Source organism: Pseudorasbora parva, chromosome 21 (genome assembly GCF_024679245.1).
Source record: "Pseudorasbora parva isolate DD20220531a chromosome 21, ASM2467924v1, whole genome shotgun sequence".
In the NCBI taxonomy this organism is placed as follows: Eukaryota; Metazoa; Chordata; class Actinopteri; order Cypriniformes; family Gobionidae; genus Pseudorasbora; species Pseudorasbora parva.
Window position 1 is genome coordinate 36531173 of NC_090192.1, and position 18710 is coordinate 36549882.

At 37.1% G+C, this 18710-nt stretch overlaps 1 long non-coding RNA gene across 2 annotated transcripts in view; it reads right to left on the reverse strand.

Moving 5' to 3' along the window:
* LOC137056024 (uncharacterized) overlaps positions 1-18710 on the reverse strand; it is a 79030-nt gene that overhangs the window by 17457 nt on the left and 42863 nt on the right. The window lies entirely within an intron of this gene.

Sequence of the window (18710 nt, forward strand, 5' to 3'; positions counted from 1 at the left end):
CCCCAGAGGACCCATTTGATGCAGTAACAAGGTTAGTCACCCTCCCATAAATATTAGATAATTTGACATTTTTGAGTAATGATGAGGTTGATTCAACTTATCATGTCAGGCGGTATGACCCCTGGAAAACTTTGAAAATGTGTTGTTATTATTAAAATGTGTATTTGACTAAAAAAAATATCTATAACCTTGAGCACATGGTCAAACATTTTTATAGGTGTCCAAATTAATGCCTGTTAGATTTGAATTTAGTTTGAAATGTCAGGTGGTGCGACCAATATGTCAGGTGTCGCGACCAGAATTGCAGTTAAACTAACTGAAAAAAGTCATGTTAATTCATGTTTTTGAATATATTAAATACATTTTAATAAATGTATAAAGCTTTTTGTAAGATATATAATATATATATAAAAAAATAAAATAAAAAAGATAAAAATAAGATAAAAAAAATATATATTTTTTTTTTTATGATGGTATGGGTAACCATTTAAGCACATTGTCCATCTAAAAATCATATTCTTCAAGAATAACCAACACTGATACTAAAACAATTGCATATTGCATCTTTAAATTAATCTTTTTTCATTTGTTTTTGTAGATGCCATTATCAAGCAAGGAGAAAACCGCACAACATAGAGCTCGATATATAAAAGGTCATGGTAAAATAAGAATATCCTGTAAGTTTCCGAGCTGCAAATGTCCTTGTTAGTCAAAGAAAAGCTTTTATAAACACCAGGCCGTCGGTCTTGTGCTTCATCCTGACATCATCGACTGACGAAACACGCCTCTACAGAATAATAAGCACGTCCATGTGTGTGTGTGCAGTTTGTGCTTCTATCCACCGATCGGGCAGGCCAAGCAATACAAAAATAATATTTCAATCAATCGCGGGTGGATGAGAAATAAATCATTGTGTTTGTTTGATAAAGACGTTCACGAGCCCTGTGGTCGCGAGAATCATTCTGGTTGCCGCTTTCAAAACAATCCCTCCCTCCAATGAACTGACAGCGTTTACTTCTAAGTCTCCCGTGACACACCAATCAAAACCCAGCGTTCAGGAGAGAGCCTCAAAACCAGTGTAGAAAATAGACTATCGCTTATTAGTTATGATGTTTTTGAATGTAAAAACCACACGAACATCATTAGTTGACCTCAGACAACAGTATATATAAAAACAAAAAAGCCACTTCATGACACCTTTAAAAAGTGATCCAGTTGCAAGGGCAGAGTACCTTGCCAAAAGAAAAGCAAGGTTTTGTGTATATCTAGATAAATTACAACTAAAGTTAAGATGTTATGTTTTGTGGTAATTACACAGTTATTACATGTTAATAATAGAAATGTTTTAAATTTCTAGTTCCCTTTCAGTCGGTCACGTTCGACGTACGTCTCCATTCCCTCCTTCAGGGAACGAGGGTTACATACGTAACCGAGACGTTCTAAAGAATCGATAATCAAATGTTTTTATTTATTTATTTTTATCTTGACTTACTGTTACTAATGAGTCTATTTGAATGAACAATAGATTGATAGATTCTGGGCCCAATATTTGCACTAGTTCCATATAAAAGATGTTTTCATTTATTTAACTTGTTCCTTGAGGTTTTGTCTGTATTGTTTTGCACTTCTTGTTAATGAAATATTATTATATTACTGAGTTACATAAATTGGTCTGATGATTAAAATAAAGGCAATTGAAACCAGAATAAAATGCATTGACATTTTTACTTTTATCTTGTGAATATCAATCATTATTGATCACAACGTCAGGTGGTGCGACCGGTCATGGTCAGGTGGTGCAACCAGCATATTTTCTTTTAAATTTATCAATTTCCACTGCAATTGCAAAATAAAGTAAGAAATATAACTGTAAAACTTTATATAACATATAGAAATCATTTTAACAATTAAAAACAAAAATAAAAACTCCTTATCGAAAAATTGGTGTTTGAACACATAGAAAAGTAGCCATTTATATGAATTGGAATAAAAAAGACAATAAATAAAGAAATGAAAGGGGAATTTATAATGCAATATGCATTTAAGACACTACAAGGACTGATATTTACAAGTTCTCAGTAGTGCTAAGTACATTAAATGTATATTTATTTAAATTAATATATGGTCGCACTACCTGACATTTTCTGGGTGCTAAAATCAGAAATCTTGTTTAATAATGAATTAAAGCTGCCTAAAAAGCTGTAAAACCAATATGAAGCAACATCAAACATTTGTATGGACATAAAAATGCATTTTAAAACCGTTTTGCTTAAAAAAAATAAAAAATGATCTTGAAAACCTTATTCGTCATTGACCCATATATATATATATATATATATATTTAATGTATGCATAAACAGTTCATCATTTACGTATGTAGACTTAAAAACAGGACATTTTCTATGACAATAACTCCGCAACAATGACACAAAGAAGATTGTGTCCAGAAAAAAGAAGGTTCAAGAAAAAGCATTTTCCTTTCTTTAGCAAAACATTAAACCCAGTCAGAGTGAAACAGAGCATTAAAGCGGAATGTCATGGTGACCCATTACTGATCAGACCTGCAGTTTCCCAACTGGAGGGTCTGCCACCTCTCTGCCGCCCATCCTGTATTCCCCCTTTAATTGTGCCACTTGAGAAATTTACGTGCCTTTGAATATGGCATGAATCTCACGCTTATTGCAGTATCATTAGCAGGCACATTTAAGCAACATCTGTGTGCTATAGAGCTAATTGAAGTACCACAGCGTCAGCTGTAAATCCACGGGAAGATGGCAGATCGAGCTCGGCACTGCTGAGCTAGCCGCTAACAGTCAGCCTGTTCCTGCAATCTGCCACGTACCAGCCTGGCACACATACACACATGCACAAGCTAAGACACACACACAGACACTCATGCAACGTCCAAAACATACAGCGACAGGGGTTAATGATCCTATTAGACACCTTGTTGCACCAATTTAGTCGATTCAACTGCCTCGATCTGTTATGCTTTAATATATGTAGATAGATTTCATATATATATATATATATAAATTATAATAATTATATTATATAAATTATACAATATAAATTAAAACCAGCAAATCATTGTATTAGAATGATTTCTGAAGGATCATGTGGCACTCAAGACTGGAGTAATAGTGCTGAAATTTTCTGCTTTTCCTTTATTACATTTCAAAGCATGTTCAAATAAAATAAAAAATAGAGCTCTTTTACATAGTATTTCACAATATAGCTTTTTACTGTATGTTGATCAAGTGAAAGCAGTCGCAATAAGTATGAGCTTAAAAATGAAAATACATTACAAATTTTAAAGGAAGTGTATTTAAGATTGTGGCCAAAACTGGTACTGCAGGTGTATCCCTCTCCCCCTCCCCTTGACTCGAGGTTGCCAGAACGTTTGTAGCTGCAGCTGTGGTAACTAGAGCAGATCTGGATGCCCAAACACTACTGACTCGTGATTGGGCGGCTCTTCAGGCCAAAACACAACATGTCAACATCAACATCAGTCGAGGGCTGCAACAACAACTAAGTGATAATATCCTGGCCGGACTACTGTTGTCAGTGATAGAAGTATTTGAAATTAACACGATTTCTTAATGTTTAGTCACATATCAAGGCCATTTCATGACTAATTGAAATACATTTCTTACATACAATTCCTTTAACTATTCCAAATGTTTGACCAGTAGTGAGTGTTTGATTGTGTGTATAAAAATACCATATATTTTTATATATAATACCAACTAAGCTGCATTAGAAGCATATATAATACCAACATTAGTTGAAGTTGCATCATTAATCTTTATATTATATATTGTCATTTACCTGATTAAAGGTAAAATAGGTCAAGGGATGTTCCTTAGTTCCTCCTTGTGCAAGTCAATAGGAAAATATTCATTAGGTGAAGTCACAAGAAAGACCTTTGCTCAATATCTCAGATTCTTTCCCTCATTTATTATGCTTTATAGTGCCTAACCCTTTAAGAGGGAATGGATGCAATTGCAAACAAACAAACAAAGTATCAGATGTTTGTTGAAGAGGATGAGTGTTAATATATCCAGTTTTCTGGACTTCATTATGGAGTTGGCTTTGCTTTGCCTCCTTGTTAACAGTAAAATAAATACTCCAGCCCCCCACCACCAACTACCAAAACCACCAATTAGCAAGAACAGGGTTTGTGTATAGGGTGGGGGTGTTTCGCTGCAGTCTACTCGCTGGGTGGTATGGATCTTTCAGCTATTGAAAATCAATAGTCACATGACAGGCATGGGGTCAGAGGTCAGGTAAATTAAGCACTTTAAGCTCTTGGCCTGCAGTAGCCTGACTCTCTGCTGAAATGATTGCCATCAGCCTGATGTCTAACAGCTTCTTTCACACTGGCTTTCTGATGAAACCCGATCCGAGGAGCATATGGGCTCTGCTCACTCAGACTGAGATAGACAGACATTTTCAGAGGCTGTTTCATGTTTCATAAAAGCATTTTGCAGTCTTGTATTGTAACATATTATATATGGGTCATTCCTGTTATAGAGTGCTATTTGAATTCTGTAGCTCTTAAAAAAGGAATAAACTTTCCATAAAAATCTTTTTTTCTATACTTGCTCTAGTCAAGCTCAGGCACTTGGGTTTATTCATTATAACCTGATTATTTACATAATGTCAAAAAATTCAAAGGATGCCTAACAGGACAGAATAAAGCGTGTTAGCTTACATATGGATGTCAGCTTAAAGAAAATATTGATATTTGAACCAAAACCATAAGGTTGATGTTATTATACATATTTTCTGTATATTTTTATATGTCAGAATGATTTTACGAAACACAAACCAACTAATAACATACAATCCATGGCAAATGCTTACTGATGTACGTGCTGGTGATTTCTCTCCAAAATGAAGTCACATGATGTCTTTAAGAAACTGGCTTGTTTTTCTTTCAGGAAGAAAAGTGAGCTCAAGGGAAATCCTATAGTGAGTGACCACAAATTAAAAGACATTTCTGACAAAGAAAAAGAAAACTGACACTGAAAATGAGTGGATAAAATATTTATATTTATAAGTAGCTTGTTTAAATATGAAACAAAATAGTTTTACAAGACGACCACCACCCCAACCCGACCTCCTCCACCCGTCTGGATGTGCCAACAGCAGGTAATTGCTGTCTGGCTGATAGCTCTCTAAATATGTCACTTATTGGAGCATGTGAATTTACAGGGCCGCGTTTAATAATCACCGGCAGCCGGTTTCTTCATTGGTGATAGTGAGTGATAACCAGCCTGCGGGCTCTAGAGAGTTCACAAGCCAAAAGTCTGAGCTCTCCGGAGGAAAGCAAGCTCGGTACTGAACAATAAAGTGCATTTGTGAAGAAAACTGAAAATGCACATTTCTCATGTAATACCCCCTGGGTCACAAACGCTTCTGATTAACGGGGAACACGCAGGCAACAAAAATAAAAATATAAAATAAAACATGCAAATAGTGTAATTTGTTTTGCTGCTGAGAAGGTCCGGAGAGGTCGAAATCAACGTTCGCTCGTACCCGTGTCAACACAGGGTTCAGAGTTCAATCCTCCCTGTACGCAAAACTCATATTTTAATTACAAGGTGCAGTGCACGTTCACGTACTGCAATGCGAACGCGGAATAACGGTGGAATGGGAAACATCTGGTCTCCCGAACATTGACCGGAGATTGAGAGGGAGTTATTCACTTCTAACGAAAGCCTGGTGAAATCACATACATTTTGAATAATGCTGAATCTCTTGGGCAGCTTATCGGGTGCTGAGTACATGTATTAGGGCTTAAGCAATATTACTTTATTAGAGCTTAGCTTGGCTAATATCTCTGCTCAATACAGATTTATATGGCTTGAGTGGTCAACAGTGGTTCAGCTTGCTCAGTAGGGATGCTCTTTAAAATTAATATTATAGATCAACCAAATTACGCCCAGAGCAGAGCGGCCCACTGCGTCCCAACAGTTTTAATATACGCGCTGTTGCTCAGGATTGGAACTCTCTTCCTTTTTCTACTAAAGAGTTGTGGAAGCACAACTAAAACCTCAGGTCTAAATGGCAAAGTTTCCGTCGCATCCTCGCTCCTGCTAAAAACAATGCAGGAGAATTGTGTCACCGATCGGAAATACAAAGAATGCGGTGCAACCCAATTCCCTGCTGGTGTTAATTGAACTGCACGTCATGTGTGCGTTTTCAAACAAGTTTGGGAGTGAAAACTCACAGAGAGCTGCCATATTGTTGTGAAATCTAGGCCACAGCATGTTCACGCTGCTGTGTTGACTGTATGTATGCCACTGAGAACGCACACCAAAGATCTCTCTGTATCTGCGCCAGGACGCATTCTGCCTTTCTACCCACAATGCAACACTGCCACTAAAAATAACAAGGGAGACACTGCAGGAAGGGTCCCGGAGAGGAGCGAAGCTGGGTATGACCCAAAAGCTGCATGTCAGTTTTCCAGAGCAGCGCTCAGGGAAAGTATGAAATATGGCGTGATCCGAATGCTCTCAAAAGACCAGGGAGCGACCCAGACCAGCTACAGACATTAGCCTGTGGGCATAGCAAAGATACGCTGCATTTCAGCTATCTGAAAGCCTTGCTGAGAGAGAGGACAATGAGATCGCAGAACATGCGGCGTAATGTACTTCTAACCATAAGGGAAAAATCATTCTGCACCACCTAAACGTTGCCTTTGGGATCTCACCTCAGTTCGGATGATTCCATTAAGCCAAAACGCAGATGAGAATTCAACCAGATTCAATACATTTAATACCAAACTAAACTCAAATAAATAAATAAATAAATATTTTTTTTTTTATTAACAAATAAATATAAATAAACTGATCGCCAATTAAAAAATATAGAATAAATAATAATATTAAAATATACATAAAAAATACAAATTAATAAAAGAGAGATTAAATACAAGTTCAGTTTATTCTTCCCATAAAACTATTGCTTATAAAGAATAAATAAATCATAAAATAAATAAATAATGTAAATAAATGATAATAAATAAATAAATAAATAAATAAATAAATAAATAAATAAATAAATAAATAAATAAATAAATAAATAAATAAAATAAAATAAAATAAAATAAAATAAAATAAAATAAAATAAAATAAAATTAATTTTGGGTTTGACAGGGTATTGACATGACGCGGATGAATTTTTACTCTAAACCCAAGAAGTTTAGTATTCGACAAAGCAGCCAATCTCCCAGAACACGCTGAACGCGGCACGATTCAGTGATATCCTGGTACAGGATGAAAGTCGCTCGAGTGACGTCTCCTTATGAGAGCTGTGAGCTGATACTCACACAAGCTTTTGACTGTTGTCTTTCCTGAACGAGCAACGGGAGATCGTTTTTAATTGTCACGCATCATGGAAATTATGCAAGCCTCTTCAAAATAGTAATCGTTTTGACACCTTTTCAAGACACAACACTCGACTGAGCAAATGGGTTTGTGGATGTACAACATGGGCTAATTTCTGATTTAGTTCATTTGGAATGCATGCACTCACTCCATGTTGTGTTCCGTCTCTGTTTTTCAGCAGAAATAATTAGCCTCCTGAGAAATAAAGGTGTGTTCGCTTCACGCAGCCTGATTCTCCATCCTGGCGATAACTCACTCACACCTGACCACACTGTCTGTCTGTATGTTTGTGTGTGTGTGTGTGTGTGTGTGTGTGTGTGTGTGTGTGTGTGTGTGTGTGTGTGTGTGTGTGTGTGTGTGTGTGAGGATTGGACTTTTCAGAGGCATAAGAGCACCACTGAAAACTTTTTAAAGCATATCTGTCAGTAGCCAGGCGTCATCAATCAAACGTGCTGTCAAAGCAACACGTTCCTTTCAATTTTCGGCCCTCTGCTCAGCCAGAGAGCCAGGCCTCCCCCTGCGCTCCTCCAGCCCAGATTGAAGTTCTCCGTCTGGGGTGAGTCGGCGCTGATAGAGCCCAGACTCTCCGGCTGTCTGGCGCTGGTGCCACCCTGAAACCCCCACAAAACCTGCACGGAGGCCCCAAAAACACATCCACATAAACCAGCTGCCCAAACCCCGTCCAACACACACGCTCATACACACAAACATAACAGGGGGCTGCTTTTCATCACACTTTCCCCAACATTTACTTTCTAAATAAATGCTTTACAGAGGGAACCAAAATATGAAGGAACAAAAACTCGAGACTAAAACCACCTTTTCAACAAGACAAAGTGCTAGACAAATAAACCGCAATTTCACTGACATCAGCGTCAAGCTTTTACACTCATAATTCAGAAAGATTTTTGTACGCGCATGTTACAATTTATTCCAAAAAACAGACCAGACTCTACATTCCGGTGATAAATTCTGTGAACATACATTTATTCTGTGCTCACATATCATCAGAATTAACTGAAATTCTAAGTTAGCTAAACAGAAATGGATCCAAAATGGCTTTTTTTTTATGTTCGTGACAACACTACATTATTCCAGCTCTATATTCATCAAAACAGTAAATACTAAACTGAAGAAGCACACCAAGCAATGCAATTAGATATAAAACACTGATATAATGGGGTCCACAAGTCTTAAGAAAATGCTTTTTATAAATTTACAAACTCTAATTATAATTTGTTTTAGAATTGTGTCTTAAAAACCAAAATGTTTTGTTGATATATCTAAAGGTTTAAATAAGATTTTTAGTTAAAATAAGGTTTAGTCTCAGATTATTTAGCTCATATATAGGGTCCGCTTTTAACGATGTAAGAGCATGATGTGAAGCACAGTGGGCAAGTGCACTTAAGGAGTGTCTGAATCCACTTTTGCTAATGTCTCTTAATGAGTCATGGGTGTGTTTTGGGGCGTAACGAGCAATAAACCAATCAGAGTCTCATCTCCCATTCCCTTTAAAAGCCAACTGTGCTCGCACCTTGGCAGATCCGCTATTTCCATGGCTGAATTTGCGAGCCGAAAGACTGAAAGCTTCTTCAGAGAAGAATCCTTTTATTTTTTTAATATTTAAAAATGTTTGTGCGCTGCTGTGCATCCCTGTGTGTGTGTAACAGCAGAGTGAATGCCTGCTGTGCACCCGCCTATAGACGCACATTACTAACACACTTATTAAATAACACAAAAAGATATATAAATAAATATTGATTTTAGACCAGCAGCCTATTGCACAAAACTAGGAGTAGGGATTAAGCCAGGATATGTTGGTGATCCTGGCTCAATTTATCCGCTAATAGACAGTCATCTTTCTTTATCATTCTTGGTGTGAGTGTGCCTTCAGGGTACGTTTTTATACGTCACCGGTGTACTACATTTTGCATACAGATGACAAGATCACCAAGATATCCCGGCTTAATACCTTATCCTAGTTTTGTGCAACAGGCCCTGGTTCCAGCTGGTCAACTGTGCAGTTGTTTTTAGTTCCTCAAAATAGAAATGTGCCAACATTACATGTTTTCAGACCAGCACGCCCATGGGTGCAAATGCATTTGCTATTTAAACAATGTGGCACTGGACATGAAAATGATAACGGCGTCGGGCTGAAACTAGCAAAAAACACTTGCGACGTGCCTAACACTGCATAGAGCCGGGTGTATGAAAAAATCAGCTCCCAAAAAAGTTTAACTGTAGCTGCTTTGACGGTTTTTACTGTTGTGACAGCATGTAAAAACTGGTCTAACTGGGAGAGATTTTATACAATTCTGGGTTCCTTTTTTGCAACCTTTTTATGAAAGCAAAAAGCCACTTGAGGCCATTGTTACAGTACACTGCAGTTTAAATCCGTATGGCAATCCATAAGGTATAATTCCTATAAAACCCAGCAGCTCGTCTTTTTTTTTTTCTTTTTTTCAAACAAATTGTTTTAATAGAACCAGCATGTCTTAACGAATATACATCAATAATATGCAATAGGGGTGCATATACAATAGTTAACAGAATCTGAATAGTAATAAAAAATACAAATATACAAATATACAAAAATAGAATAAAAATAAAATAAGAATGTCACGTTCTTACATCAAGCACAGCAAACAAGACAGAGGTTTGCCATAGTGTGCCACAGTGGTTCATTAATCATTATGTAATATTCTTCAAATTGGGCTCCATCTTGCCTTAAAAATATTCAACTGAAGTCTAAGGGAGTAAGTTATTCGTCCGTCTCTGCATCTCATGTCTTATTATTTTATTTCACCACATGTAGAATATCATTACATCTCAAGAGCCAAGCATTTTTATAGAGCAAACAAATGGTTTGAGTCGAAACCAGACACTGACAAAACCATTTAGCCACATTAAATACATCTTTTTGCAATTAAAAATCTATAATCAGAAGTAGGATGAGCTCGTTGTGGTAAAACAAGACACACACACAAGCACACACACACACACACACACACACACACACACACACACACACACACACACACACACACACACACACACACACACACACACACACACACACACACAAAAAAAAACATGGATTGTGGCAGTTCAATTACCATACAATGCCCTAGGTTTGAATTTGTGTGTGTGTTCATGTTTTTCTATCCCGGTGGGGACTTCAACCTGAATGCACATCATGAGGACTTTTGTCTCCATGGAGACCTAAATATAATATCAATCATAAAGAATTATTTTTTTTTTTTGTGGAAAATGTAAAAATGCAGAAAGTTTTGTAAGATGTGAATGTTTATGGGTTGGATTATTGTAAGTTTGTTAAAAACATTACGTTTATGAAGAGTCCCCACAAAGATAGCGAACCAAGTGTGTGTGTGTGTGTGTGTGTGTGTGTGTGTGTGTGTGTGTGTGTGTGTGTGTGTGTGTGTGTGTTGAGGTATCTCAGGCATGCTGGCGGGAGGGTAACCAAAGGCCAAAAATCTCAAATGTTCAAACTCCAGTGGAGGTGAATGGTTGCACTTTATGTTGCCCAGGAAACAAAAAAATTGGAGCATAATGTGTGCATTGATCACTCATGTCTGTGTAAGTGAGCAGCGTAACCCAGAAATGTTTACTTAATGTCCGATGCGTTTAGCTGAATATGAATGTGTTGAGAGCACTAAGTTAGATCCAATCAGACTTCGTACTGTTCTGAGAAGTAAAAAAAAAAAGAAGAGAATATTTGTGAATTTAGATACAGAGCAGACAGTTAGTGAACGAACAGCCAAAAGCAACCCAATGGGGAGGACAGTTTTACAGATCCAACTTCTGCTGTAGATTTTCCTCCTAGAAGCAGCCAAATCTCAGAGTTTCCTCTGCAAGACTGGTGGAATTATTTAAATGATGAGCACTGTCCACTTGACTTAAACATAAACTGATTTAAACGTTCACTTGCCTCAAATTGCAATTATATATATATATATATATATATATATATATATATATATATATATATATATATATATATATATATATATATATATATATATATATAAATATAAACATTGCAATTTGAGGCAAGTGAATGTATATATATATATATATATATATATATATATATATATATATATATATATATATATATATATATATATATATATATATATATATATATATATATATATATATATATATACACCATAGGTAATGACATGAGAAATCAAATTTGCCTTTCCTTTTTGACATAAGAGGTCTTTATACCATTAAAAGCTTAAAACATCATACACCAGCCGCGATGCAATTGTTTTTTCCTAGTTTTGGCCCGACATCTAGCACCACTTTATTTAAGTAGCAAATGCTCTTCCATCCATCTGATCACCCATGGGCGTGTTGTTTCTAACCTGGTGTGTTCAGGTGCATTGTTGGAGCGTTGCCATTATGAGGACTGAAAACAAATGCGCCTTTGACCAACAAAAACCTGGTCTAAAGTCGATAGCAGAGTATTTTAATTTAAAGAGTGTGTTAGTAATATGTGCCTATAGAATTGTGCACACTGCGCTTATTGCAAAAAAAAATTATATTAAAAATAAAAGGATTCCTCTCTGGAGAAGCAGTCAGTCAAATCTATGGTATGGCGTGAGCGTAACTTGCTTTTAAAAGGAATGGGAGATGAGACTCTGATGAGACTCTGATTGGTTTATTGCTTGTTATGCCCAAAACACACCCATGACTCATTAAGGGATTACCTTTTTGGACCATGCGCCTGGTGAACCTATAGTTTTCATCGTTAAACTAGCAAAAGTGGATTCAGACATGCCCTAAGTGCACCAGTGCCATGTGCTTCAGACCATGTGCTCAGATCATTAAAATAAGGCTATAATTTTTAAAACATCCTCCTCATTAAAAATAAAGCATTTATTTAATCAAGCTCCAAAAACGATGTCCAGAGCAAGACATTGATGAATCATTGCATCATCATTGCTCACTGGCTTTACATTGCTTAACAACAGACATTTGCCTATAGGCCTACCGGATGCGAGCAAATAGCAAATAGATTTTATTATAATAACTGATGCTGTCTACACTGGATAAAGTATACAGATGCATGCTAAGTTTCTTACATACCCCACATGCTTGAGTCTGTCGACAAAAGGACAAATGGAAAAGTGAAAGAACATTTGCTTTGACGTGTTCAGTTTAAACAGCGTTTTTGCTCCTCTGTACAGACTTCAGAAGAATCCCCGTGTCAAGTGGATGGTTTATTTTAATGACATATCGGATCATGTTAGATGATTATATGTTTGTTAGGCAGAATTTTATTTTGGAAACGGGGGACAGTATTGGATCTGACAGCAACTGCACATAGGTAAATCCTTTCATAATGGTGAATCTGTAAATGACGGTTTAATAATGTTTTTTAAACACTGGTTGAATAGCGAGTGTATTCCTGAAGTATTCCTGAGCCCATGTTGTGATTCCCATCATATTAGCATTCCTGTTCCTGTATGTGACACAGTGCTTCATCAAGGGCCCGAAGATCACGGGCATCCAGTATGGTTTTCCAGCCTTGACCCTTACGCACAGATCGTTCCAGATTCTCTGGATGATATTATGCTCTGTAAATGATGAGAACTTCAATACATTCAAAGGCATTTTTTCTCTGAGAAACTCCTTTCTGATATTGCTCCACTATTTTCTGCCGCAGCATTGGGGGAATTGGTGACCCTCTGCCCATCTTGACTTCTGAAAGACACTGCCACTCTGAGAGACTCTTATTATACCCAATCATGTTGTTAATTGACCAGATAAGTTGCAAATTGGTCCTCCAGCTGTTCATATCTGTACATTTAACTTTTCTGGATTCTTATTGCTACCTGTCCCAATTTATTTGGAATCTGTAGCTCTCATTAAATCCAAAATGAACCAATATTTGGCATGACATTTCAAAATGCCTCGCTTTCAATATTAAATGTTATCTATATTCTATTGTGAATAAAATATAAGTTTATGAGATTTATAAAACTTTTTATTCACAATTTGTACAATGTGTCCCAATTTTTTGGGAATGGGGATTGTAGGAAAGAGTTGTTTATTTGAAAAGAGTCAAAAATAGTTATTATGATTAATATCTAAAAAGGTATAAACAGAAATGCTGTCATCATTTACTCATCGTCATCTTGTACCAAACCTTTATGCATTTACTTCTTCTGCAGGCAATAACATTAGCATTAGGAAACAAAATAACGGTTTTCAGAATATCTTCATTTGTGCACCACAGGTTTGGAATGACATAAGGGTTGAAGACAATAATGACAAAATTTTAAAATTTTAACTATCCCATTTAACTTATTATTAACTAACTCCTTCTTGCACTCAGAAATCTACAATGTCCACAGCTCAATGTCATTCTGGAAGACCAGTTCAGGGCGTGCATGAAAGGGGTCCGCAGAGATGCATTGTTACATTTGATCATTTCGTTTGGAAATTCACAATAGGTGAGAATAGGCTGGGTCCTGCTCTGTGTTAGAATGTGAAACAGAGCGAGATTTCCAAGGGAAAAGTAGAAGTATTTCAGTCCCTGACCACAGATATCCTGCTCTTTCAGAAACAACTCAGCGGCCAGTCCTTTAGAATTAATAATTCATATCTTTGTATAGGGTGGGCAATGGCTGTAACATGAAATATTTCAAATGGAAAAACATAAGGAAATTCATGGTTGTGGATTTTGCGGGGTGCACTGAAAGTAGCTACATCTATAATCAGAAATATATTATTTATCGCAGGACATGACCGGCTATATTTTATTCAGCGGAAAAATAGAACTGGTACAGGTTAGGCGAGTTAGTCTGCTCTGAGGAACACATGTGGCCTCTTTTCTTTTGAATTTAATACAAGCGGCTAGAAGACATGCAATACATCGAGACATGCACTTCCTGCACCGGGCAGGAGTCAAACCCGCCAAAGAGAGAGAATAAAGCGAGCACAGAACACGCAGCTGCATGACTGCAATACAAAATTGCTGAAGAATAAAACAGTATTTTGACCCACAAACACTGATCAGTAACAGGCCAGAGAACAAAAAAAAAAGCCATTTCTCCCTCGGTCAAGGGCATCCGTTTCATTATAAAGGTAGCGGCGCCAAAACAAATATTATTTTTGAATCTTTCATTATCTTTCTCGCTGGAAAGGGGCTAAAACAGCATGGGTCTGTATTAGATGCGGCAAAGCCAGCTGCTGAGGCAGAGTGAACAGTCACTCAATGTCAGCGGTTCAAAGGCAGACAGGCAGAAGAGCGGGGAATTGGATAGGTCAGTGCAGACTAAAGGACAGGCCTATCTCTGAGAATCATTCTCCTCTGTCCGTCCGTCTCTCTCCTCCTCTCCTGGAGTTCTGGGCGGTATCTGAGAGCCACACACCCTGTAGGTGGAGAGCCCGGCCAGGCGGGGGACTAAGAGGCCAACGCGAGGTGACCATCAAAGACACGAGCACAAAGCCACAGAACTGATCCACCAGCGTGACAGTCAACTGCAGTCCAGTCCTGCATGCCGTGCCGTGAGAGCAACTCGCTTACAGGGGATGTGACCAGGTCCACTTGAGCATGTGAAACACAACAGCAAAATATTATTAACCCATCATCATCACCACAGTATAAAACTCAAGCGATAAACCTGAAAATCAGTCGGATGAGTCATATTCAATGGAATTCTTAAATACATGAACACCGAACATAAATGCACTAAAATGGGTATGGTATGAACTTTTTAACATTTGCTAAATTTACTAAGCTTGCACACTTCAGTAAAAAAGAGACCCATTGTGATTTTGTTCTTCATATCGAACTTTTGGTGTCTTGCATCTGAGAAATATTCAACAAATGTGTCACCACAAGCATGCAGGAGTTCTGGAGAGAAAGGAAGAAACTTTAGGTGTCCTAGATAAACTTGTGAAGGTAAAGTTGTTATAAGACAAATTAGTGCAAATTAGTAGAAGGTCGCTATATAATCGAATGCTGACATGTTCACATCGCTTCAATTCAGATTATTATTCTTACATTTTTGTTTTAATGCATCATGTTTCAGCTGCTAATACATTTTTATTTCCTCTCCAAAACATTTTTTTTTATTTTTTTATTTTTTTTAGTTTGGACCCTGTCACCAAATCTACCACAAAGAAATGTAATTATTATAATAAACATAGTTAGCAACACTTTATTTTGATTGTTCTCTTTAGACAAGTAGTGTTGTAGCCACATACAACTCTCATTAAAGTATTAGTAGACTTCCTGCTTAATATCTACTAACACTGTATCGTGATGGTCCTCTAACAGACATTCTACTGACTGTACGTTAGTTTGAGTAACTTTGCAACTGTGAACTTTATAATCCAAACCCCTTATTGTAATCTATATATATATATATATATATATATATATATATATATATATATATATATATATATATATATATATATATATATATATATATATATATATATCCTTATATCTAACTTTTATCTAACTTAACAGCATCCTAATCATGCCTAACAACCTTAACCCCTTTAACTATTGTTTTAGATTAACACTTCTAGGTGACACACACACACACACACACACACACACACACACACACACACACACACAGAGACACACACACACAGACACAAACACAGACACACACACACACACACACACACACACACACACACACACACACACACACACACACACACACACACACACACACACACACACACACACACACACGCACACACACACACACACTTGTGTATTTGTTGTTTAAAGTGTTACTTTAAGTTTAACACTACAAATATTACAGCTATTCTATCAGCTATAATTGTAATGAACATGAATAACGTTTCTGAATTATCTGCTTGTAATGAGTGGAAGGCAATTGCTCAATTTAGCCAAGAATATGTGCAAATGCAATGCTGCATGAAAAAAGACAGAAGCGAAATACCATTCTAATGTTAGCAAATGTGTCAAGAATGTCAGCAGAAAGGAGCTTGTTCCACAGAGGGAGAGTGAGTTTTCAACAACGACAGACTTTAACGCAATTATAGTAAAGCATCCAAGTCTAGAAACACACTCCAGCCCCTCTCGTGGAGACGAGACATTCCCCTGAAGAATATCATCTGTGAATCCCACCCCCAAAAAAAGAGTGTTTAAAAAAGAAAGGTTGGAACGAGTCTGAAAAATTACGGAGGGGGGAGGTTGCAGCCCTTTTTCCCTGCAGCTCTGGTGGTGGTGTGTTAATTCTTACTCTCTCTCTCTCTTAAATCGAACCCCTTGAGGTTCCAGAGTTGCTGCACCTTTCATTAGTGTCGGCTCCAGTCTTGCTGTCCGGGCATCATTAGCAATCTCAGAAATCAGCGTCTGACGACGGGCCATTCTTCATCTACCTGTCCGCCTGCATGGCCACCAGCAACCCCCATCCTCCTCTCCTCCACCCCATCCGCCCGTCCACACTCCCGCTGTATATATACATACAAATGCTCTGCGTGCACACCGGTGCGCACAGGAGCCCAAAAAAAAAAAAAACACGGCCACCAACGACCCCCTTTCTCTTTTTTCCACTCCAACTCCCTCTCTCTCTCTTTGTGATGCTGACTTGTGGTGTGGCAGAGACAATAATGTATTGTTACGATGGTAAACGTTTAAAATAACTCTGTATATAGATGAAATTTAGTGTAAGGGATATAATAACAATACATGTAGAAATATATTTACATTTATAAATATGAAATACTTAATTAACTATTTAAATTAAAAATATAAATGGATCAATAAAAAAAAACAATTAAAATTAAATGCATAAATGTATAAATCAACATTTAATGTTAAAATCAACTTATAGTTTCAACTTATAATTATTATTTGATTTTAATTAATATATTGTGTAACATTAAAAGTTCAATTAAACCTGCCATTATTTATAAATATTATTTAATGTAAATATAAGTTACATATACTGATAAACAAAAATAATGAATATTTCAACTCAGTATAGTAACCCCCCCCCCTCTTTCTCTCTCTCTGTCTGTGTGTGTGTGTGTGTGTGTGTGTGTGTGTGTGTGTGTGTGTGTGCGCGCTCACTTCCTCTTAACTGTACTGCCCTCTGTTGGATACCAAACAACACATGAGTGGAAGACATGAGAAAATTTCCTCCTCATGTTTAACTCTGTGTCTCTACACACACTGAAGCATGTGTGTTTTTATATTGCTTTTAGGCAGACGTTTAACATTTTAATTGCAATTGATTAAAATCCTGCTCTTCAGAACGTTTTGTTCTGTTGTGTGCGGGATTGTTGCGTAAATTAATTTCAGTGATATAAACTGAAGTGTTTTTAATGCAAATTATACAGCACAAGCAATTATAGTACTGATTGTTTACCATTTTGTTGATACATGGCACATCTTTAATTATTGTGAATAATCTGTTGTCATATTGTAATCATTACCAGAGAAGTGTAATGTTTACATGAGGGTCGTCACAGTCCCGTCTCTGGTTTTCTGCTCTATGAAACATTCTTTCCTCCACTCTCAGCACATGTATTAGACCAACATTTTTGCACACCTCATTATCTCATTGCGTTTCTGTTCAAATATTTGTTTTTGGATCGAGTCGTGCCGGTTAGCTTAAATTTGTCATTTCCTGTTCTCAGAGTTTGGTCGATCTGCCCTCGGCCCCGTAACATATAAACACGCCGCACCTCTGCTGACATCACCACGTAACACGAGTTAAGACTCTGAGCTCTGAAAGTTAACAAGAAATCCATCCAAACCATAAAGAATAATTAGAGTAGAGCAAAAACACATGCGGATTTCAGAAGAACAGACCACAGCCCCATGCAGATGCACCAAACCGGCCGTTTTCGTCCTCGCCAATAAGATCCACCCTATAGTAAGATGTGTTTAAATAACCAAGATAAACATTTGAAATGTCCCAGTGATTGGCATGTAGCTTTAATGACTCTTTCGCTACATTACATATCCTCTGCCAAGCTTAGTTTAACTGAGGCAGCATTTTACAAGTGTGGGTTTGCTAAACTTGTTTCCACATTTTTACAAGGTCATTAACTCATGTAATGAACTCTAAATGCACTGCAAACAACACTTGATTAGAAACACAAGCATGCAGTGCATTTCTGTATTTAATTTAAGCATTATGTCAATGAGTTATGACATCTGTTTTTCGCTTAGGGTCGCGTGTATGTGTGTGTGTGTGTGTGTGTGTGTGTGTGTGTGTGTGTGTGCGTGTGTGCGCATTTTGGGTTTGAACGGAGAGCCGTTCGCGTTCTTTT